Genomic DNA, 23890 nt, shown 5'->3' with positions numbered 1-23890 from the left:
AGCTATCAAGTAATTTTAATCAGATTGTAGGTTTCTTGGTTGAGGTTCCATGACACAAACAGCCCGATTGAGGTGGTCCCACTGATTCTCGATTGACCTTAAATCCAGGAAATTTGGTGGCAGGGGTGTACAACAAACTCATCCTAGTGCTCTTTGGACCATATGTGTAAACTGCGAGCTGTGTGACATGTTGCTTTGTTCTACTGGTAGATACCATCATGCCAAGGAAAAACAAACTGCATGTAGGGGTGGACATAGTCCCCAAGAATAGATACATACTTGTCTTGAACCATTGTGCCTTCCAGAATGATGAGATCACCCAGAAAATTCCCTCTGGCCTGGATCCTTTTGACGAGTGTTGCAGGGTTTTGCTTTCAGACATTTCATGCCTTATGTGCCAACGGCCATCTGTCTGATGGAGAATAAAACATGATTCATCTGAAATCGTCACCTGTTGCCACTGGGTGGATCTCCAATAGCAATATTGGCATGCAGATTGCAACTTTCGACTGATAAACAGCAGTCCGCATAGGAGCTTAAGCCACATGCCTGCTGTGGAGGCCAATATGCAGCAACGTTCACTGAATGGTCATTGAGGAAGTACTGTTGGTTGCCCCTTAATTCATCCGGACTGTCAATTGACTAATAGTTACAAGTCATTCATCCTAACACATCTCTGTAGCCTCATTCACCCTTGTCATCTATGGCCTGTGATGCACTGACTTTGCCTCAGTGCCATTTTGCCATACTAGGTATACAGAATGTATAAAAAAAATCATCCAGTCTAAAAAAATCACAATTATTATGTTATCAGAGGTATGTGGCTGATCAGCCTACTGTTAGAAAGAGCGAACTCTCGGGTTTTCATGGTTTCCGCTAGGTAGCAGCAGTGTGCGCCTGCTTCAGTTCTAGTAAAAATGGTGTTGGGACAACAGAAAGCATTGTGTGTTAAACATTTTGCACAGTGCGGTTCAGTTAATAACTGTTCAGCGTGATTTTCGTATTAGGTATGGTGTGAATCCTCTTACAGCACAGAGCATTAGACGATGGCTTGAACAATTCCTAGAACTGGATTGTTTGCGTAAAGGCAAATCACCGGGCCATCCACATGTGTCCAACACAGACGTCCTGGTTTCACAAGGAGTCCGCAGAATATTGTTCGCCATGCAGCTCAACATGCCCACCGATGTCCATTTGGCGTGTGTTGTGTTGACGTTTACACATGAAACCATACAAAATTCAGCTACTGCAAGCTCTTTGTGAAGGTGACAACAATGTGTGGAGTTCCATAATTTCGTTCTTGGCAAGATGGAGGATGACAATTTTCGTCCAAATATAGTGTTTAGTGGTGAGGCAACATTCCATTTAAATGGAAAGGTGAACCATCATAATGTGAGAATATGGGGTACAGAACAACCAAATGAAATTGTACAGCATGAGAGTGAATCTCCAAAATTTAATGTGTTTTGTGCATTTTCACGGGAAAAGCTGTATGGTCCATTTTTCTTTACATCTACATCTACATCTACATTTATACTCCGCAAGCCACCCAACGGTGTGTGGCGGAGGGCACTCTACGTGCCACTGTCATTACCTCCCTATCCTGTTCCAGTCGCGTATGGTTCGCGGGAAGAACGACTGTCTGAAAGCCTCTGTGCGCGCTCTAATCTCTCTAATTTTACATTCGTGATCACCTTGGGAGGTATAAGTAGGGGGAAGCAATATATTCGATACCTCATCCAGAAACGCACCCTCTCGAAACCTGGCGAGCAAGCTACACCGCGATGCAGAGTGCCTCTCTTGCAGAGTCTGCCACTTGAGTTTGTTAAACATCTCCGTAACGCTATCACGGTTACCAAATAACCCTGTGACGAAACGCGCCGCTCTTCTTTGGATCTTCTCTATCTCCTCCGTCAACCCGATCTGGTGCGGATCCCACACTGATGAGCAATACTCAAGTATAGGTCGAACGAGTGTTTTGTAATCCACCTCCTTTGTTGATGGACTACATTTTCTAAGGACTCTCCCAATGAATCTCAACCTGGTACCCGCATAACCAACAATTAATTTTATATGATCATTCCACTTCAAATCGTTCCGCACGCATACTCCCAGATATTTTACAGAAGTAACTGCTACCAGTGTTTGTTCCGCTATCTTATTATCATACAATAAAGGATCCTTCTTTCTATGTATTCTCAATACATTACATTTGCCTATGTTAAGGGTCAGTTGCCACTCCCTGCACCAAGTGCCTATCCGCTGCAGATCTTCCTGCATTTCGCTACAATTTTCTAATGCTGCAACTTCTCTGTATACTACAGCATCATCCGCGAAAAGCTGCATGGAACTTCCGACACTATCTACTAGGTCATTTATATATATTGTGAAAAGCAATGGTCCCATAACACTCCCCTGCGGCACGCCAGAGGTTACTTTAACGTCTGTAGACGTGTCTCCGTTGATAACAACATGCTGTGTTCTGTTTGCTAAAAACTCTTCAATCCAGCCACACAGCTGGTCTGATATTCCGTAGGCTCTTACTTTGTTTATCAGGCGACAGTGCGGAACTGTATCGAACGCCTTCCGGAAGTCAAGAAAAATAGCATCTACCTGGGAGCCTGTATCTAATATTTTCTGGGTCTCATGAACAAAAAAAACGAATTGGGTCTCACACGATCGCTGTTTCCGGAATCCATGTTGATTCCTACATAGCAGATTCTGAGTTTCCAAAAACGACATGATACTCGAGCAAAAAACTTGTTCTAAAATTCTACAACAGATTGACGTCAGAGATATAGGTCTATAGTTTTGCGCATCTGCTCGACGACCCTTCTTGAAGACTGGGACTACCTGTGCTCTTTTCCAATCATTTGGAACCTTCCGTTCCTCTAGAGACTTGCGGTACACGGCTGTTAGAAGGGGGGCAAGTTCTTTCGCGTACTCTGTGTAGAATCGAATTGGTATCCCGTCAGGTCCAGTGGACTTTCCTCTGTTGAGTGATTCCAGTTGCTTTTCTATTCCTTGGACACTTATTTCGATGTCAGCCATTTTTTCGTTTGTGCGAGGATTTAGAGAAGGAACTGCAGTGCGGTCTTCCTCTGTGAAACAGCTTTGGAAAAAGGTGTTTAGTATTTCAGCTTTACGCTTGTCATCCTCTGTTTCAATGCCATCATCATCCCGGAGTGTCTGGACATGCTGTTTCGAGCCACTTACTGATTTAACGTAAGACCAGAACTTCCTAGGATTTTCTGTCAAGTCGGTACCTAGTATTTTACTTTCGAATTCACTAAACGCTTCACGCATAGCCCTCCTTACGCTAACTTTGACATCGTTTAGCTTCTGTTTGTCTGAGAGGTTTTGCCTGCGTTTAAATTTGGAGTGAAGCTCTCTTTGCTTTCGCAGTAATTTCCTAACTTTGTTGTTATACCACGGTGGGTTTTTCCCGTCCCTCACAGTTTTACTCGGCACGTACCTGTCTAAAACGCATTTTACGATTGCCTTGAACTTTTTCCATAAACACTCAACATTGTCAGTGTCGGAACAGAAATTTTCGTTTTGATCTGTTAGGTAGCCTGAAATCTGCCTTCTATTACTCTTGCTAAACAGATAAACCTTCCTCCCTTTTTTTATATCCCTATTAACTTCCATATTCAGGGATGCTGCAACGGCCTTATGATCACTGATTCCCTGTTCTGCGCTTACAGAGTTGAAAAGTTCGGGTCTGTTTGTTATCAGTAGGTCCAAGATGTTATCTCCACGAGTCGGTTTTCTGTTTAATTGCTCGAGGTAATTTTCGGATAGTGCACTCAGTATAATGTCACTCGATGCTCTGTCCCTACCACCCGTCCTAAACATCTGAGTGTCCCAGTCTATATCTGGTAAATTGAAATCTCCACCTAAGACTATAACATGCTGAGAAAATTTATGTGAAATGTATTCCAAATTTTCTCTCAGCTGTTCTGCCACTAATGCTGCTGAGTCGGGGGGTCGGTAAAAGGAGCCAATTATTAACCTAGCTCGGTTGTTGAGTGTAACCTCCACCCATAATAATTCACAGGAACTATCCACTTCTACTTCACTACAGGATAAACTACTACTAACAGCAACGAACACTCCACCACCGGTTGCATGAAATCTATCCTTTCTAAACACCGTCTGCACGTTTGTAAAAATTTCGGCAGAATTTATCTCTGGCTTCAGCCAGCTTTCTGTACCTATAACGATTTCAGCTTCGGTGCTTTCTATCAGCACTTGAAGTTCCGGTACTTTACCAACGCAGCTTCGACAGTTTACAATTACAATACCGATTGCTGCTTGGTCCCCGCATGTCCTGACTTTGCCCCGCACCCGTTGAGGCTGTTGCCCTTTCTGTACTTGCCCGAGGCCATCTAACCTAAAAAACCGCCCAGCCCACGCCACACAACCCCTGCTACCCGTGTAGCCACTTGTTGCGTGTAGTGGACTCCTGACCTATCCAGCGGAACCCGAAACCCCACCACCCTATGGCGCAAGTCGAGGAATCTGCAGCCCACACGTTCGCAGAACCGTCTCAGCCTCTGATTCAGACCCTCCACTCGGCTCTGTACCAAAGGTCCGCAGTCAGTCCTGTCGACAGTGCTGCAGATGGTGAGCTCTGCTTGCATCCCGCTAGCGAGACTGGCAGTCTTCACCAAATCAGATAGCCGCTGGAAGCCAGAGAGGATTTCCTCCGATCCATAGCGACACACATCATTGGTGCCGACATGAGCGACCACCTGCAGATGGGTGCACCCTGTACCCTTCATGGCATCCGGAAGGACCCTTTCCACATCTGGGACGACTCCCCCCGGTATGCACACGGAGTGCACTTTGGTTTTCTTCCCCTCCCTTGCTGCCATATCCCTAAGGGGCCCCATTACGCGCCTGCCGAGAACACTGTTACCGGAAGCACATATCTTGATATGCTTGAGAACTTTCTTTTCCTACTGTTGGAGACTGATTTGAAGGACTTTATTTACCAACAGGATGGGGCACCACCACAGTGGCATCTGGAAGTGTGGGAAGTTTTAAATGAAACTATTACTGAAAGATGGATCGATAGTGCTGGAACAAATGATTCAACCATACATTACTGGCCTCCAAAATCACCATACCTGACTGTATGTGATTATTTTTTGTGGGGGTTTATAAATGATTCTGTTTATGTGCCTCTGTTACCAACAACAATGGATGAACTGAGTCATCGCATAACAGCAGCTCTGCAAGAAAAAAGAAACTTTTGGAGTTTCCTGTTTATCAAAACACAAGATTCATTGTATATGTTTGTTAGTTTCAGAAATATAGACATGCCAAATGGGATGATTCTTTTTGATACATCCTGCACTTTAACCATGACAACATGCAAACTGTTTGCAAACTAACTGTTTCAGAAATGCTTCCACCCTTGGTGTGAAAGCCAGTGATCATGGTGTATTGGATGTCAGGTAAATCACTCAGTTTCTATGTTACAAAAATGACTGCACTGTTTTCCATGTCCTCCAACACATTTTATATACTCTTCACTGCTAGTGCTGCCACCGCTGTCTGTGAGTGGTTGTTATACCTTGATGTCGAACATGAGAGGTGGTCACGTTAATGTGACTAGATCATGTAACACAGTATTTACAGTGTGAATAGTGGTGTTTTATGCTTGTATGAGTTTTCAATTCATTGTAATGTGACTATCCCTACAGTAATATCCTCTTGCGTATGCCAATGGCAATATTTCGTAATATTCATGTAATAATATGATCATATGAGTTATATATACATATATGTAGTGAAAATAATCAAATTTTGACAATATAATGTAGTTGGGCAGATAAAAAACTCTACTCACCAAGCGGCGGCAGAAGAACGTATAATAAAAGGTTTTATGTATACAAGCTTTTTCAGCCAGTGGTTCCTTCTTCTGGCAGAAGGGTTGAAGGGAAAGGAAGGGGGGTGAGAATCCCACAGGTCAGGGGAGATTCATCAGACAGGATGAGAAGGAAAGGCTGACTGTTGGGGATTGTACTGGACGAGATTTGAAAACCTGAAAGTGTAAAGCTGGAAGACAGTGTAATATGCAAGACAGATATTACTGCTAAAATGTGCACGAGTTAATAAGAATGAAAAGCTAAGTGAATTGTATGTAATAGAGATTGGAGAGAGATTGTGAAAAATAGACAGGTCAGAAAATGAAAGATGTATGAAACTAAAATGGAGTGAAGAAAGGAGTAGTTACTGTGAAGAAATGCTGAGATGGAAGAAATTAACATAAATAAAGGCTAGGTGGGTGGCAAGAACCAAGGACATGTTGTAGCACTAGTTCCTACCTGCAAAGTTCTGAAAAACTGGTGTCCTTTGGAAGAATCCAGATGATGTGTCATGCTGTAGAGCATGCTCTGCAACAGGATATTGTGTATGTTGCTGGTATTCTCAATCTCTCGTCTAATGAACTTGCCTCTCCTGAGTTATCTGTATTATCCAGGGGTCTCACTTTCAGCCCTAAACCTGCATTTAATCATGCTGCTTTGCTGAAGGATCTACTTTCCTTCATGCATAATCCCAACTGAAAATATCACTTTGCAACCCAATCGTAAAACCTTTCCAACAGCAAACCTTTACTTGAACAGTTACGACAAGGGTCTTAACTCGATTCACCACTACTACTTCAAAATCATCCCTTCTAAGCCTTCCAAGAATTCCTCACATTCAGCATTGCTTCACAAGCCTTCCTTAGGTTCCTACAACATGATCCTAATCTGTCCTCTGCAAACTCCAGGCTCTGCATTTTCTAAAAGCTGATGACTCCATCATTATCCTCCCCCCTCCCCCCTCCCACCTCAACCATGCTCCCCATCTTTTTTCTTCCTAAGATCCACAAACCCAATCATCCTGGCCATCCTATAGTTGCTGGCTTCAAAGCACCCACAGAACATGTGCCTGCCTTAGTTGATCAACACCTGCAACCCATAATACAGAGACTTCCCTTCTATATTAAAGACACCAACCCTTTCCAAGATTGTCTGTAAACTGTGCATGTCCCACTCCAACCATACGTGTGGCTTGTCACCATTGATGCCACCTCCCTCTGTTCCAGCATCCCCCACATACATTGCCTGTCTGCTGCTGAACCTTTCCCCAGTCATCACCCACCTGATTCCAAGCCTATCACATCCTTCCTGCTCGCCTTAATCAACTTTATACTTACCAACTACTACTTCAGTGGTGGCTGCTTCCTGTGCCACCTTCTCATGGTTCGCTTGAAGGGGGCATTCCTGGGATCCAATCCTTCAGCCTCCGGTTTGGTTTAGATACATTGATGACATCTTTGATATATGGACTAATGGTGCGGCTGACCTGTGAAACTTCCTGGAATCTCTAAATACATTCTCCCAATTAAATTCCACATGGTCCTATTCCAAATCCCATGCCACTGTCCTTGGTGTTGATCTCTTCCTCACCGAAGGCCAAATACACACTTCTGTCCACATTAAATGTACTAGCAAACAGCAGTATTTACATTTTGACAGTTGTCATCCTTTCCATGTCAAACATTCCCTCCCATACAGGCTTGGCATTTGAGGCAAACATATTTGTTCAGATGCAACAAAACACCACGAATCTCTCCTATCCTTCACAGAATGTAATTACCCCACCAGCCTAGCTCAAAAGCAGATTTTCTGGGCCATCATATCCAATCTTGGTACTGCAGACCCCCTCCAAAAAGCAACTTTGAAGCACACCATTTGTCACTCAGCATTATCCTGCTCTTGAATGTATTAATCAGCTGCTTCGACAACTCCGTGACTTCCTGAAATCATGCCATGAAATGAGGTCTATTCAGTCAGATTTTGCCCACCATACCTAATCTCCAAATCTCTGGAATGTCCTTGTCAAAACCTATGCTACTTCTGTGCCCATCTCCCTACCCAACGGCTCCTACCCCTGTGACTGACTCTTCTGCAGGACTTGGCCTTTGCACCCTCCTACCACCACTTATACCAGCCCTGTAACCAGCAAAACATATGCTATCAAAGGGAGAGTCATCTGTGAAATGATGTATCATATACCAGCTGTTAATGATAACACTATTCGCCCTTTTACATTGGCATGACTACTACCAAGGCGTCAGTTAGGATGAATGGGCATAGACAAGGGTTGTATACTGTTAACACAAGATATGTTGCAGAACATCCTCTACAACATAACCTTGGTGCTTATTTCACCACATGTGCTATCTGAACTTTTCCCTCAGAACTCCGCTGGTGGGAATGAGCGCTACAACACATCCTTGGTTCTCGCCACCCACCTGACCTTACTTTCCATTGATTTATAACATTTATTCACAGTAACTACTCCTTTCTTCACTCCGTTTTTGTTTTCTACATCTTTCATTTTCTGACCTGTCTATTTTTTGCCATCCCCCTCCTGCCTATGTTACATGCATTGCGCTTAGCTTTTCATTCTTATTAACTCGTGCACAATGTTTTAGCAGTAATATCACTCTTGCATATTACCCTGTCTTCCACCTTTAAGCTCTCAGGTTTTCAAATCTCGTCCAGTGCAGTGCCCAATAATCAGTCTTTCCTTCTCATACTGTGTGGTAAATCTCTCTTGACCTGGGGTTCTGGGTGGCTATTCTGAAATCTACCCCATTTCCTAACCTCTCCAGTTCTTTTGCTTCATGCCACTTCTTCCCCTTCAACCCTTCTGCCAGGAGGAGGAGCTACTGGCTCCAAAAGTTTGCATACATATAAAAAAATTTTATGTGTGTATGTCCTCCTGCCGCCGCTTGGTGAGAAGATTTTTTATATGTCTAATGAACATAGTGAATTTTTTACGCAAATATATATGGTTGTCGTTGGCAATTGCTACGCATGCAAATATTACTTTTTTTTATGTATCATAGGATACGTGTAATGCTTCTTCTAATTTGTATTACCTCTCTTAGCACAAACCATCTACACCCAAATTATGTTGCCAAACAAAAATTCATAATCCAAACAAACCGTCTGCACACTTCATACACACTTAAAAGAACAAAACCGTGCGGCCAGTGGCATCACACAACCTCTATCAGTGCTACATATTTCTGAAAAAGGCAACTTACTAAACATTTTGGAAGAAATAGAAATTTTCACACATATAACAAAATGCCCTGACATTATTTTAAATGGACAGACTAATTTTTTAAAAAACGGTTTTTGGTTTGTTACCAGAGACAATACATACTAGAAATGGTACTATATATATTCTATGATCTATAACACAAAAAAAAGTCTTTGTGTGCACAGAAATTGCCAGTAACAATGTGTCTTCCTTATAGTGATTACATATATGAATATATAAATCATATAATTGTACAATGGAAAATCCAGGATGGAATAATGGCAATATTATGAAAACGATAGACTGCTTCTCACCATATAGCAGTGATGTTGAGTCGCAGACAGCCTCAACAAAAAGACTACTAAACATGTTAGCTTTTGGCCAGGAGGCTTTCTTCTGAAGTAGACAACATAAATACACACATTCACACAAACACAGCTCTCACACCCATATCCACTCTCTCTGGCTGCTGAGGCCAGACTTCGAGTAACTGTGCATAATGGGAGAAGCACTGTGGGTAGTGGGGGTAAGGAGGAGGCTGGGGTGAGTAAGAGGAGGGAGAGCAGGATATGGGTGGGGAAAGGTAAAGTTCTGTTCATGGGAGGATATAGGGACTTGGACAAGGTAGAGAGAAGAGAGGGCAGCTAGGTGCAGTCCGGAGATTAGATGGAGGGTGGGTTGAGGGTGGAAAAGGAGAGAAGTAAAAAGACTGTGGCACTGCTTGCATAGTAGAAGGCCGTGTTGTGGAAACAGGGAAGGGTTAAGTGGGCAAAGGACAATGGTTAACGAAGATTGAGGCCAGGAGGGTTACAGCAACATAGGATAAATTGCAGGGAGATTTCGTATCTGCATAATTCAGAAAACTGGTGTTAGTAGGAAGGATCCATCTGGCACAGGCGGTGAAGCAATCATTAAAAAGAAGAATGTTGTGATGGGCAGCGTGTTCAGCAAATGGGGGGGTTCAACTGTTTCTTGGCCACAGTTAGTTGGTGGCCATTCATGCGGAGAGACAGCTTGTTGGTGGTCAGGTCCACGTAGAACAAAGCATAGTGGTTGGAGCTTAGCTTGTAGCCCTGCCTTATACGAGATAAGTGATGCTTGTGACTGAACTGGAGTGGATGATGGTGGGAGGATGTATGGGACAGATCTTGCAACTAAGCCTATTACAGGAATATGAACAATGAGGCAAGGGGTCGGGAGCAGGGGTTATGTAGGGATGGATGACGATATTGTGTAGGTTCACTGGCTTGTGGAACGGGTGGGGAGGATAGGGGGGTAGAATGTTCTCATTTCAGGGCACGACGAGAGGTAGTTGAAACCTTGGTGGAGAATGTAGTTCAGTTGCTCCAGTCTTGAGTGGTACTGAGTGATGAGCTTTATGCTCCTTTGTGGCCGGATGGTGGGACTAGCAGGGCGTATACGACCCGGGACAGCTGGGAGATCCGGGAAAAACCCGGGAATTTTTTCATCCGGGAGAAAACCGGGAAAAACCCGGGATTTTGTTAGAATTCCAGGAATTTTTCGTTGTTTCAATTTTCAGTTAATTTTTTGTAATTTTGACTGGTAAGAACAGATACTGTAACAAAGGATATTACTGTATCCCGCTACTGCAGAATTATACTGCAGCATTAAAACATGAATGAGAGAAAAAAACGAAAATAAAACTTAAAGTGCAAAGGAAATTCGCCAAATATAATAACACAGTGCTCGTACAAGCGTCTGTGAACAGCAAAATGTGTCAAAGGCTTTCGGAAGACTATGCAATGCTTCATAACAACAAATTGCCTCCGATGAGCATGACGTCATAGCTGTTTACATTAGACTCATTTAATCAGTAACAAGTGGGCTCACAACACACGTGCAGTTGAGTCGCGTATGAGTAGTACCTTCTCCCTCCTCTGGCTACAGAAATGTGGCTGTTGGCTGAGTACGTAGCAGTAGCAGCAACCAGCCACATGGTACCCGGAAAAATTTTACTGGCGTGCCCAAGCCGCCAGATTCACGCGTGTGCTGCAGGCCCGGAACTAGTGGGGGGTGGCAGCAAACTGGGGTATTTGAACCGGGCGGCAATTTTGGAGGCAGGGGGAAAATTCATATTCTTGAGGAATAAAACTTTGTTTCACAAAGCACCTAGCATCCAGCGCACGTCGGTCTATCGATTATTCATATGATTTTGAAATGCTCCCCTGCTGGTTTTTGAACACATTCTAAGTTAATTTCTGGATGAATTATAAGTTCATTTTTGAATGCGTGCATACTGTAGGTGGTGTCTCTGCCAGGGGAATCCTCGTCACATCTAGAAATAAAATTTCCTGCAAGGGCCTATTTTGTTTTATCCAGCACACAGTGACAAAATAGACGTTATCTGATCAAGAAACCACACTAGTTTTGGGTACTATTTGCATTAACAGCTTTTTCAGTATTAGACAACGACATTTCTATTTTTCATGTAGCAAAACGTTTGACGAACTTTGATAAGGTAATAGTTCTTTTGCAGAAAGGAAAGCACACCATGTAAAACTGTAGCAAGATTAGATAGAAAAATCGCTAGTACCTAAGGATTGAAGAAATGTGTACTATCTTGCCTGTATCTTGTTTTTACTAGTTTTAGGTATCCTATATTTAATTTTGTCACACAGAAGAGCAAGTTATTAGCTAATAGGCAATAAAGAGTCCAGATTTTCTGAAGAGTTCTTGTTCTCCTGGTTACAAATAATCCTATCCAGTATTAATTGCGAGTTTTCTTTTTCTTTCCTTCCTTTTTTAAGTGAGGGGCAAGACGTCAAATTGGGAGCAGGAGAGGCATTACAGGAAATTTTAATTTCCACTGTCCTGAAATAGTTTTGATGGCATCCGTTACAAAATATACATGTTATAGTTCCACAGAGCAAACTAAAGTGACGTGCGGTATAAGAATGTTGTTTGAAGAGGCTTGGCACTGCACTACACACTTAAGACCAAATAACGTGTCTTACATTTCCTGGAAGATGTATGTTTTATGTATCAGACTCTTCAGAAAGATGTGCGCTACAAAATGAACTTATTTTTGAAAAGTCTTTTCTTTTAATTTTTTGACCTTTTGATGCGCAGTGCAGTCTTAGTTATGGGGGGTGCGGGAGGGGGGGAGGGTAGTCTCCACGTGACCCGTGTTTACATTTAGTGATTTTTGTGTTTCCTCTTCGTTGACTGCTCTCACGTCAAATGAAAACAAGACGGATTTCTGTGTCTGGGAGCTATCAAGTGAATTAAAATACATTCACATAATTACGGAAGGCTAAAATATGTTACTAGTTTCAGATTTGATTTTATTTCCACCTTTTTGACAGTCAAGCATTAATCGCCTTGCAGAACAATAAAGTTATTTTTGTCGGTTTGCTAAAGAAATTTGGCTTTTATTAATCTTTCCTGCTGAGGCAGTCAGTTTATTTGAAACGAAGTGTTTATCTCCACAGTATTGGCTAATTTCATCTGTTCACTGCGTTTCAAGTGCATCTTTTCATCTTCTAGTACGTATGGCATTATGCCATAATAAAGAACAAAACATGAGATAATACAGTACTGGTATTCCAAGAAAATTTACATCCCAAAAACAACATTGAAAGCTTCATATCAGGTCGAGGCCTACCTCATTGGGAATCTGGACATTCGAATGTGCACTATAAGGCGAACTATGCATTTTAGTATGGTTCACGAAATTCCGACGCTCTTGGAGTATCCTCTGATGTCATGTTTCTTTTATGACATAATGTAAGATCTTTTAATGTTTTACACGTATGAACTTGCGGGCTTCCTACGTCACCGTAGCTGCGCAAGCCGCCGTAGCTGCGCAAGTGCGGTGATGCCTCTTATCTGGCAACTGCTGAAATGAATCTATTTCTAACAGGTCTCGGGAAAATATTGCGAACTGTTGTTCGAAAAGCGTTATTTTCAAAATAAATTTCCTTTTACGCAAGATGAACTATGCGCAAGAGTGTACGATGAATTTCTTAAATAACAGAGTGTTTGCTCTCTTTTTAAAATCGACTCTTTGATGACGAGCCATTTAGAAGAATTTCGAGCCCAGAAGATCAGAGATTTATGTGGGTATCAAAAATTTTACTGGCGTATTTGTGTGATGTATCGTAAAGTGTAACATGCGCTAAACAGATCAACATTATATGTGAAAGTTTAGCTTCTCTTGTAGCTTATTAATCTTTGAGACAAATATTATATGCGAAAGCTCTGCTTTTCTTGTAGCAACACTATGTATATTAAATTAAACCATTAACGTTTCCTGTTGGTGGAATTTGAATTTATACTTTCATAATACGAAAATATGCAGCGTACATGTTGGTGCACATCAAAGGTCTTTCCAAAACGTGCTTTTTCCCCCTGAGTTTCGTTTTCTAAAGTGCCGGGAAATTCTACGCTGCTGTATAAAACCATACCCCTTCAAAGGATAAGTTTTACAGTTCCGAGGGAAAGTATACTGTCATTTAACACAGAAAAAGTGTATTTTCACCCAGGAGAAATGTATTTTTGACCGGGAGATGATCCGGGAAAAATCCGGGAATTTTTTTTCCTTGTCCTCGTATACACCCTGGACTAGGCAAGCTAAACTTGTATCCACAGAAAGAACCACAATCTACCCCCTAAAATCGGATCCCAACCTTATTATCCTGTCTGCTGACAAAGGCTCCACTATTGTTTTGAACCGCAAGGACTACCTGGCAGAAGGACTCTCAGCTGTAAGCTGTGACTCAACACCTCTGCTATATGGTGAGTAGCAAGCTATCATTTTCATAATATTGTTATCTAATCATATTATTACATGAGTAATACTAAGTATTGTCATTGGTATAAACTAGAGTGTGTGCTGGAGAACATAGTAAATATAAGGCATTTGTCTTTTGTGTAATAAAAATACTGCTGATGAAGGACAGTACCTGAAACTAGTCCAGTAAAAGAAAATACTAGCTATGAGCAGTTTGTATCAAACAATTAATTTACATTACTGAACTGCTAGTGGTAGCCAGTGTTCAGTCATACAATGAAGGATTTCGTGGCTGGTATTTACATCCTTGGCAAGTTTTGTGTGAGGGGCATCAGGCCTTGCTCCAGGGCGTATTTCTCCGATACTATGACTTTATCAACATTCAGTCATGATATGCTATCATGTAGAGAGAGACCATAGGAATTCAAAAGCACAATAACAACTTTTAACAGAAAAGGAGGGGGATTGAAATTATGCAATTTGTGGACCTTAGTGCTAAATACGGCAAACATCATCTGCTCTCCCCCCTCCCCCTCACCCCCCTACCCCCGTCCCCCCTCTCCCCCTCCCCCCCTCTCCCCCTCCCCCCTCTCCCCCTCCCCCCTCACCCCCATCTCCCCCTCCCCCCCGTCCCCCCTCTCCCCCCTCCCCTCCCACCCCCCTACAGGCTCCATAACACACATTGGATTGTGCAATCTTGGGAAATGGTCTGATGATCTCATGAACGGACCATTGGATGGACATATACAAATAGTTTGGCTTGCTGAGCTTGTTTGAAGTTGTAACTAATTTTGGAGTCGTTGCCTCTTACGATGTCTCTAGCGTTAGAAGATGAAACATTGGGCAGAACAATATGCTGTGGGCCATGGCCTTATGCCCAGTGTGTCGTCCCATATTGAACTTGCCAGTCTGCCTTGGTGTCCACTGTCTCTTTCTTATTGGAGAGCAGAGGGTGAAGACTTCTCGTGTACTGATGACACCAACTGTGGATGAACAGGAGTCCAATCCATGTAAATGTGGGACCTGGGGCTAACAGTGACAACAATTGGTGTGAGTAATGCTGCTAGTGAGAGCTCCCTCGCCTAAAGAGGGATTTGGTGGCAGTGATGAACACCCTCTAGGCTGCCACTGGGTTGACTCTGTGCAGCAGTAACTGTGGCCCTAACCCAGCCTGGGCTTGAGCTAAAAGTCTGCATATAGAAACAGGCTTTGACAGCAATGTTCTTGCGGTGCTATTAGTATTGCTGTGACTATGTCAAGAAACTGAGCAGCATCCTTGTCCATGGAAACATTCATGGACTGCAACTTGCACTGATGGCGAAACAAAGCAGCCACTTACACTGAGTGCCGGAGTGTTCATAAAATATGGTGAAATTGACTGACACGTCTGGAAGCTGTTGTCTTTGAGGAGGCCTTCAATAGCATTAACCTCCCCCAGTGTAAAAATAGTAGTCTGTGCTACAGAGAACATCATCTTCTGCACATTAAGTAGACATCCCCTATAATTATCTGTACTTCAGGGGCTAAGTAAACATTCAGCAATCCCTATGGTTCTGTTTGTTTGGGCCAAACAGAAGACATTCGCCATGGTACTGCTTTCTAGAAAGCACATTGCTGGTAGGATTATAACCCTGCACCAGGGGCTCAATATCACTTATCAGTTATCAACCATCAGTATGCTGGTGCTCCACCAACTTCATTTAAATAACATCCCAACAACATTTTGTTGCATGGAACTGAATACAGTGTCATTCTTAGTATGCAGCTGAGGACGGTGGACATGGAATGCAACCTATAGTTTCAGGAAAATTACACCCAAAGACAGGGGCTCTTAGTGGAGAGACACTTACTTGCACAGGCTGTGCTGTACCTAGAAGGACACTCCTAACAAAATCTTATCATGCTGGTTTCTCTTTCAACCAGTGATATGATAATAAAAAACCTATGATTGCATGGCACCTGTCCTCATCCCACTGGAAACAAATGACTTCCATGGAATCAAAAACTCATGAAATGACCATGATGAGAAAATCAGAGAAATTAGAGTTCTTATGAACTTTACCAACAATTATTGTTCCCATGCAACATTTGCAAATAAAGCAGGGATGGGGGCAGAAGTAGGCTCCTCAACTCACCGAAAGGTGGCTCACAGAGAATAGAGGTAGTAGATATACGATGTTTTTGAGATAAGTACTGAGACTGATTTTCATCAACCAAAGTTTTTATTTATTTATTTATTTATTTTTCAGACAATAATACTGTCCACTTCAAAGTAGTTCTCTTCAGCAGCTGTACGTTGGCGAAGTTGTTGTTCCCAGTCTTGGCAGCAGTGCTGAACGGCTTCAACTGGTAGGGCCTTTAACATGTCAGTCACATGATTTTGAATATTCTCCTGGGGCCCAGAATAACAGTCTTTTAAACATTTTTTCAAATAAAAAAGTCACAAGGACTCAGATCAGATGAATAGGAGGGCTGTGGAACAACAGGAATGCCTTTTGAGTTCAAAAATTCCCTGATGGAAATGGCTTTGTGAGTGGGGTGTTTCATGATGCAGCTTGCCTGTAATGTGCAAAGTGCCATCAAAATTTGATGTAAAGTGAAAGTGTTTAACAGGTCACCCATCATCCTTATTGGTAAACATTGGTCTGATATCACAAGAGCATCTACACGTTTGATGTTTTCATCGGTTTACGAAGTGTAAAGATTCATCTTCAATGTGCTCTCGGCCTTCCAAAACCGAAAAACTTTTTGTGCTCTAGATAAAGAATGTTCCCCATAGGCCTGTTTCACATTTTCAAAGCTTGCAGTTGTGGATTCCCGAAGTTTAACACAAAAGTTGAGGGCGTAACATTGCTCTAAATTCTGCCGTTCCATTTTCTTAACATACAACAAGAACACATCTTCACTGGTGGCACTTTCAAAAATCACATGATGGCTGTACATAGATGAAACACCACTTTCAAAAATCACATGATGGCTGTACATAGATGAAACATGGACTGGCTTCTGGAAGGGAGGAACACACTGGTGTACACAAGTAGAACAACACAACATTGCCAGATAGTTTGCAGTGTTGTCAGTCTCATTACTTATCTCACACACATTGTTTATGTAACCTATCCTTTCAGACACTCAAAAGGTTATGATTGGAACTCCTATTTAGTTTTGCAAACTAGTTCCTTTGCTGTACGTCCAATCATTATCTCCAACTGTGATCAATATGAAAACATCTACTGGGTGTACAAGTAAGACTTCATTGTTAATATTTACTGTTTCCTTTTTGCTGTATAAGGTATTTATTATCATAATTGTACTATGTAGACACAACACACCTATAAAGTTGCCCTAATATTGCCATGGAATATAACTAGTTTCACATGCATGGAGAATGTGTAACTACTAACTCAGAGAAGGCCATTATGCATATGTTTTATTTATTTATTAGCGTTTTTATGTACTTCTACACTACAAGCTACTGTAGCTAATTTTGAACAGTTGTTGTTATTATTAAGATTCACAGTACGATCCTTCTTTTATCATTTACTGTACAGTTCTGAAACAAATCACGTCATTGCACTACTTAACTATTTTTAAGATGTAAATGAAAAGTCAGTGATTTAGGAAATGGCAGAGAGAGGGAAAGGAGGTATTAAAAATGAGATTGTGGCATGGAGTTGAGAGAAAGGCAAATGACTACCTAATTACAAAAATATGTAACATAATAAGAGGTGGCTGTCAATAGAAGTTAAAAAAAGAAATTAGCAGTAATTGTTCATATGGAAGGCAGTCCACCAGTCACATTTGCCGATTCCTTCTATGGAACACTGCAGCAACCCCAGCAGTTGGCATCAATCTTGGAAAATGTGACTTCCTTCACTTTGGCAGAAATGAGGCAGTGTTCCCAATATAGCCTGGGAACATCATGTGTTCCATGCCATAATTTCTTAACCTTTTCTCCTTTGGTGCCATGTTTTCAGCAGACACAGTGCTCTTAGTCATTTCTTAGCTTCATGCTCTCTTCTTCTCTGAAGACCTGTTATTTTTATAGCGCTCCTTGTGTGTATCTGACAGTGTGTTCAGAATATTCACGCTTTTCTGTCACATATTAAATTCTAAGTGCTACAACCTCTAAAACTGCATCAACTGTGAGCATTAGTGGAGACACTATCATTACATTTACATCTTCATACATATTCTGCAAACCACTGTGAACAGCATTGCAGAGAGTTCTTTGCATGGCATCACATACTGGCATTTCATCCTGTTCCAGTTGCGTATGGAGCCTGGGAAAAATGACTGCTTAAATGTCTCTGTGCACCCTGTAATTATTCTGATTTTCCCTTCACAGTACTTGGGGGGCTGAAGAATGTCCTTTACACTTCGCTTAGTACTAGTTCTTGAGATTTCGCAAGTAGGCTTTTGTAGCGTGATTTGCATCCATCTTCAAGGGTCTGCCAAGTCAGGTTTTTCAAAACACATGAGGGGGGGTTTGAAAAGTTCTCGGAGCAGAATAGAAAAAAAGTACTTACATCACTGAAACTTTTTTTATTTTTCAATGTAGTCTCCTTGTAGATTAATGCACTTGGTCCAATGAAGTTCCAGTGCCTTGATCCCATCTCAAAAATGAGTTTCCTCCAGGCCTTCCAAATAATTGTCAACTCCAGCTATCAGTTCTTCATTTGAAATGAATCTTCATCCACCAAGAAAAATTTTCAGTGTTGGGAAGAGATGGAAGTCTAACAGAGCCATATCAGGTGAATAATGCAGGGTGGCAACAATTCACACCTTAGTTTGTGTAATTTTGCCATGGCGACGGCACTTGTGTGCGGGCGTCTGTTAAGAGTTGTGGCACCCATCTTGCAGATAAATTTTTCATTTCTATTTCTTAAGTTAAAATGTGATATATCCTTTCAGATGACATCTGACTGACAAGTGTGAGCAATTTCATGCACTTTCAGTCGGCAAGCCTCCATGAACATTTTGTGCACTTTTGCAATGATTTCTGGAGTAGTGACTCATCTTGGCTGACCACTGCACTGATCATCACGTAAGCTCTCCTGATCAAATTTAAATTCATTTGTCCACTCGGCAACAGTTGAATATGGAGGAGCAAAGGTGATATCTTCGCATGAACAAAGTAAGGAACAGATAGATCACTACTTAGCATCAGCATGACACCTTAAGTTGCAAACAGGCACAATTTAAAGAGAGTTACACGTCAGCTTTTCGCCACAGCCTTTGTCAGAAAAAGAAGAAGAGCACACACACAATTCATTCACAAGAGCAAGCACACTTCATGCGTACATGATAGCCATCTCCAGCTATTCAGACCAGAGCTGGTGCGGATGTCAGTCGTGTGGGCATGAGGTGTGTTGGCTTGTGTGAATGACTGGTATGCACTTCTCTTCCTTTTTCTGATGAAGACTGTGGCTGAAGGCAGATGTGTAAGTGTCTTTTAATTGTGCCTGTTTGCGACTTAAACGTGTTATCTTCACAATAAGTAGCAATCTACCTTCTCCTAACAATTTTGATATTCCAAACAAAAGTTTCCAGTGTTTGTTTAACCTTTCCCATGAATCCAACGAACCTGTGACAATACACGTCACACTTTTTTGCATAATTCAGTTTCTTCTGTTAGTAATTTTTGTTGTGGGTCCAACAAATTTGATCGGTGTTGTAAGATGGGATACACCAAAGATTTAGAAGCAGTCTCATTTGTAGACGGTAACCTGCCAGTGGAACAAGATCTTCCACTTGCCTTATCTACGATTGAGACCATGTGATCATTCAGTTTCATACCATATCAATATAAATGTTTGCTCCCAGACATTTGTTTGAGTCAACTGATTCTAACTGTGATTCATTGATACCATAATTATAGGATACTATCTTTTTTGTTTAGTGAAATGCATAACTTTACACTACTATATACTTAAAGCAAATTGCCAGTCTTTGAACCACTTCAAAATTTTATTAAGATCTGGTTGAATATTTCTGTAGCTTTTTTCAGACAGTACTTTGTTACAGGTAACTGCATCATCTGTTTATAGTCAGTAGTTGCTATTAATATTATATGCGAAGTCATTCATATACAGTATGAGCAACAAGCATCCCACACATTTCCATGGGGCACACTTGAAGTTACTTCTACTTTTGTCGATGATTCTTCATCCAAGATAAGATGCCTCGGGGTGCTTATCAAGAAATCTTCATGCCAGTCACAAATTGTGTTTGATAGATCTATCACTTTTGTTAATAATTGTTGTCATGCTTTTCGAAAGTCAAGAAATACACCATGCACCTGAGTAAAAAATTCTCAGATTTCCAGCTGCATCAACAAGTGGTATGACTACCAGAGGGCTGCTGGTACGTCCCTTTTGTTCACTAGCTGCCGGCTGTGATGTCCTGGTGCCAACAACATTGCCATATAAGGGCATATGCTGACATGGCATTCAGTGCACCCGCTTTAACTGCACAATTGTTGGATCTTTTTAACTGCACAATTGTTGGATCCCATGCTGTGCTAAGGTGCAGGCCACTGTCTCTATTTAGAGTGTTATCAGTGATTTTTGTAGCAGTGGCTTCTTTAGTTACACAGCCCCAGAAGCCAATTGTGTGAGCCTTGATGGATGGTTCGTCAGTTTCAAGCGTTGTTCATTTTCTAAATCATGCTAACCTAAAGCAGATATCTCAGGGTAGCAAAGGCGATAAAGATCTCTTGTGCTCCTACCTTTTTGGAACTTCTCAACGGCATTAACAGTAACATCCAGTCTGTAACATGGAGGTAGAAAAAGATGATGCGTTGCCCTTCCTTGACATCCTCGTCTGCCGCAAATGAAATGTCTATCATAAATGAAATGGATGCTTCAGCCACAGCATGTATAGAAAGCCCACCCACACCGATTTGTACTTGCATGCCGTCAGCCACCATCACCTGACACAGAAGCACACTGTTTTATGAACATTGGTGCATCATACAAGAACTATATCAGACGCTGATAACCTGCCCCATGAGCTGAGCCACCAACAAAAGGTCTTCAGGAACAACAGCTATAATTGTCCATCAAATAAATGAAGTGATGTCAAACAAGACTTAAAACAAGACCACCGATGAGAAACTGGAAAAGAATCTCGTGTTCTTGCCATTCTGTGGCTCCATGGTGGGCAAGGTAATAAGCCGCCTGCTGAAATTAAATAATATTAAATCCATCTTCAGGCCTCCAACAAGAATCCGCCAGTTACTGAGACCAGTTAAAAATGCAACAGGTATCGGAACACCAGGGGTGTACAAGATACCTTGTGAGTGTGACCAGACTATGTTGGACAAACAGTACACACTTTGGAACAATGCAGGAAGGAGCATGAAATGTTTTACTGCTTTTGCTACCCCGAGAAATATGCTTTAGCAAATGGACAGTGGATAAAATTTGATGAAACATCCATTGTGGCTCACACAACTGCTTCTGGGATTGTGTAATTAAAGAAGCCATTGAAATAAAAATCACTGATAACACCCTAAATAGAGACTGTGGCCTGCAGTAATTGCCTAGCAATTGCACCATTGAAGCGAGTGGATCAAATGCCAAGCCAAAGTATGCCTGAATATGGCGATGCTGCAGGCACCAGTGATGTCACAACCAGCAGCTAGTGTATATATGGGGCATACCAGCAGCCCATTGGCAGTCATACCAGTTGATACTGACCAAGGAGTGCTTGACTGAAAGTTGGTATAATTTTAATCAGTTGACGCAGCTGGAAACCGGAGAAGTTTCTGTTTGATGTTACAGCCACGAGACTCTACATTCTTACATTACGTTCCCCTGTTGTTGTGGTCTTCAGTCCAGAGACTGGTTTGATGCAGCTCTCCATGCACATACAGTAAAGCTGCATGCCCTCGGGAAAAATTACGGCTGTAGTTTCCTCTTGCTTTCAGCCGTTCGCAGTACCATCATAGCAAGGCCATTTCGGTTAATGTTACAAGGCCAGATCAGTCAGTCATCCAGACTGTTGCCCCTGCAACTACTGAAAAGGCTGCTGCCCCTCTTCAGAAACCACACGTTTGTCTGGCCTCTCAACAGATACCCCTCCGTTGTGGTTGCACTTACGGTATGGCTATCTGTATCGCTGAGGCACGCAAGTCTCTCCACCATCGGCAAGGTCCATGGTTCTTGGGGGGAGGGGGTGGGGGACACGTTCTTCTATGGAGAGAAATTGCAGTGCAGCATTAAATGTCTGGTTAAGCTCCATGCCAAGAAAGCTAATTTATTGACTTTTCTAGCTGCTGTGACAAGATTATTTGATGATTTGCTATGGTATCCATTATATCAACACAGTTGCCTCCAGAAGGGTATTTCGTCGTGCTAGCTTCGCACTACTACAATAAAGAATATGCAGCACCAGGCAACAGCTGGATTCATCTGCATCTGTCAAGGACACTCCAAGTTGATGTCACTTTGAGGGGGTATGCAGATATTGCATTATGCTAACTCACAATTATACACAGAATCCTATACACAATATCTGACTTTAATCTCTTGCCCCTGTTGAAGGATCAAGCCAGGTGAGGACACATGCCCCACATATAATATGAATCAATTCAATAAAAATACAAAACTGATCCCCCAAAAGAATGACTGGGTTGTGCGAACTGGTGGTCAATTTTAACTGAAAGTCAGAAATACTGAGTAGAATGCCTCAAATTTTTATTACCATTAGGTTTTTTGCATAAAGTACTGTTTTGTATCAGTTTTTAATACTGATTGGCAGCTTTCCTGTTACTCATAGAGTGCAAAGATTCTAGTTGGTTTATCTATCAACATGAAGGTTATTGACATACAGAAGCGAGCTGCACTTTGAGCACACACTGCACTTCATATATGGCCCACAACTAGCCCTTCTGTACCTATTTCGGAAAGAGTGATTTGAATGCAGCCTGAGCTGCCGACATTTACCGTGTGATGGTACTCTGCAATGTTGAAACCACAGCAGGCAGCCCCCTCATGGTGTGGGGATGTGGATCAGCATCTTATTGCAGCAGCGACCGCCCCATGCAGTCGCGCATGCGCAAAATTAATAACTGGGTTGCCAGACAAGATATAAAACTTCATCACTCTGTTGCACAGACCAGAACAAAAGTGACTACTTCTCTTCGAAGCCAACACGCAAGTGCTTAATTTTTGTAGCTATCACATGGACTTTGTGCTCCTTGCCAGGGCCCATCCAGTAGTAACAATTTTCTTATGAACTACCCTCTCCCTGTCATTCCCAGCTGTCTGGATTCCCAGCAGCTGCCCGGTCAGCATTGGTTTTGGGAGGCGTTCATTCTCTGAGTCACTAGCCCGAGTGTCACACCAGTGCCGTTTTCAGAATTCACAGAAGGTCCCTCTGCTGTCTGATGACGGCGCAGTCATTTTCTGGTGTGGACATCTGGTCTAGGTAAGACCAAAGGGATCCTTCCACACAGGATGCCATCTTGGGTGGCCCTATGTGGGTGTTATGAAGTTCTTCATAATACATGAGTTTTACTTCAATGCACCTTGTGCTCATTGTGCATTTAACAGGCCTGTGATAGCTATGATTATGCATGTGGAACCATTAACTTGATCTCCAAACTTTGCTGGTTGCCATGGCAACCCTCAGTTTAGTAATAAAAATGCAAGTTGGAAGATAATGTGGGCCTGGCACTAGACAAAAAATACTTGTCAGTCCTGAACAACAGAGGAATACAAAAATGAGTGGGGTGCCAACCCACATATCGTGACAGCGTAAACATATCCTAAATAATATACACCAAATAAATACTTAACTAGAGACTAAAGGTACTACACATAAATGTGTTTCAGTTGCAGTTTAAATATTATTGTGGCAGTGGAGACAATGACATCTCTTGTCAACTTAGACATACTAAACATGTCCAGAATTGATGCTACATAGTAATGTACTACTATTGCAGATGTACAAATGGTTTGTGAAACAAGTGAAGAGAGAAAAAAATAGAAACAAAATGTGAACATACAATAC

The 23890-nt window shown here is 42.0% G+C and overlaps 1 protein-coding gene across 3 annotated transcripts in view; it reads left to right on the top strand.

Annotated features, from left to right (window-relative positions):
- Positions 1-23890, top strand: part of LOC126174750 (breast cancer type 1 susceptibility protein homolog) — a 278180-nt gene that overhangs the window by 96841 nt on the left and 157449 nt on the right. The window lies entirely within an intron of this gene.

This window comes from Schistocerca cancellata, chromosome 3, assembly GCF_023864275.1.
Source record: "Schistocerca cancellata isolate TAMUIC-IGC-003103 chromosome 3, iqSchCanc2.1, whole genome shotgun sequence".
NCBI classification, from domain to species: domain Eukaryota; kingdom Metazoa; phylum Arthropoda; class Insecta; order Orthoptera; family Acrididae; genus Schistocerca; species Schistocerca cancellata.
Note: the sequence above shows the minus strand (reverse complement) of the source record. Positions and strands in the feature narration are given on the sequence as shown.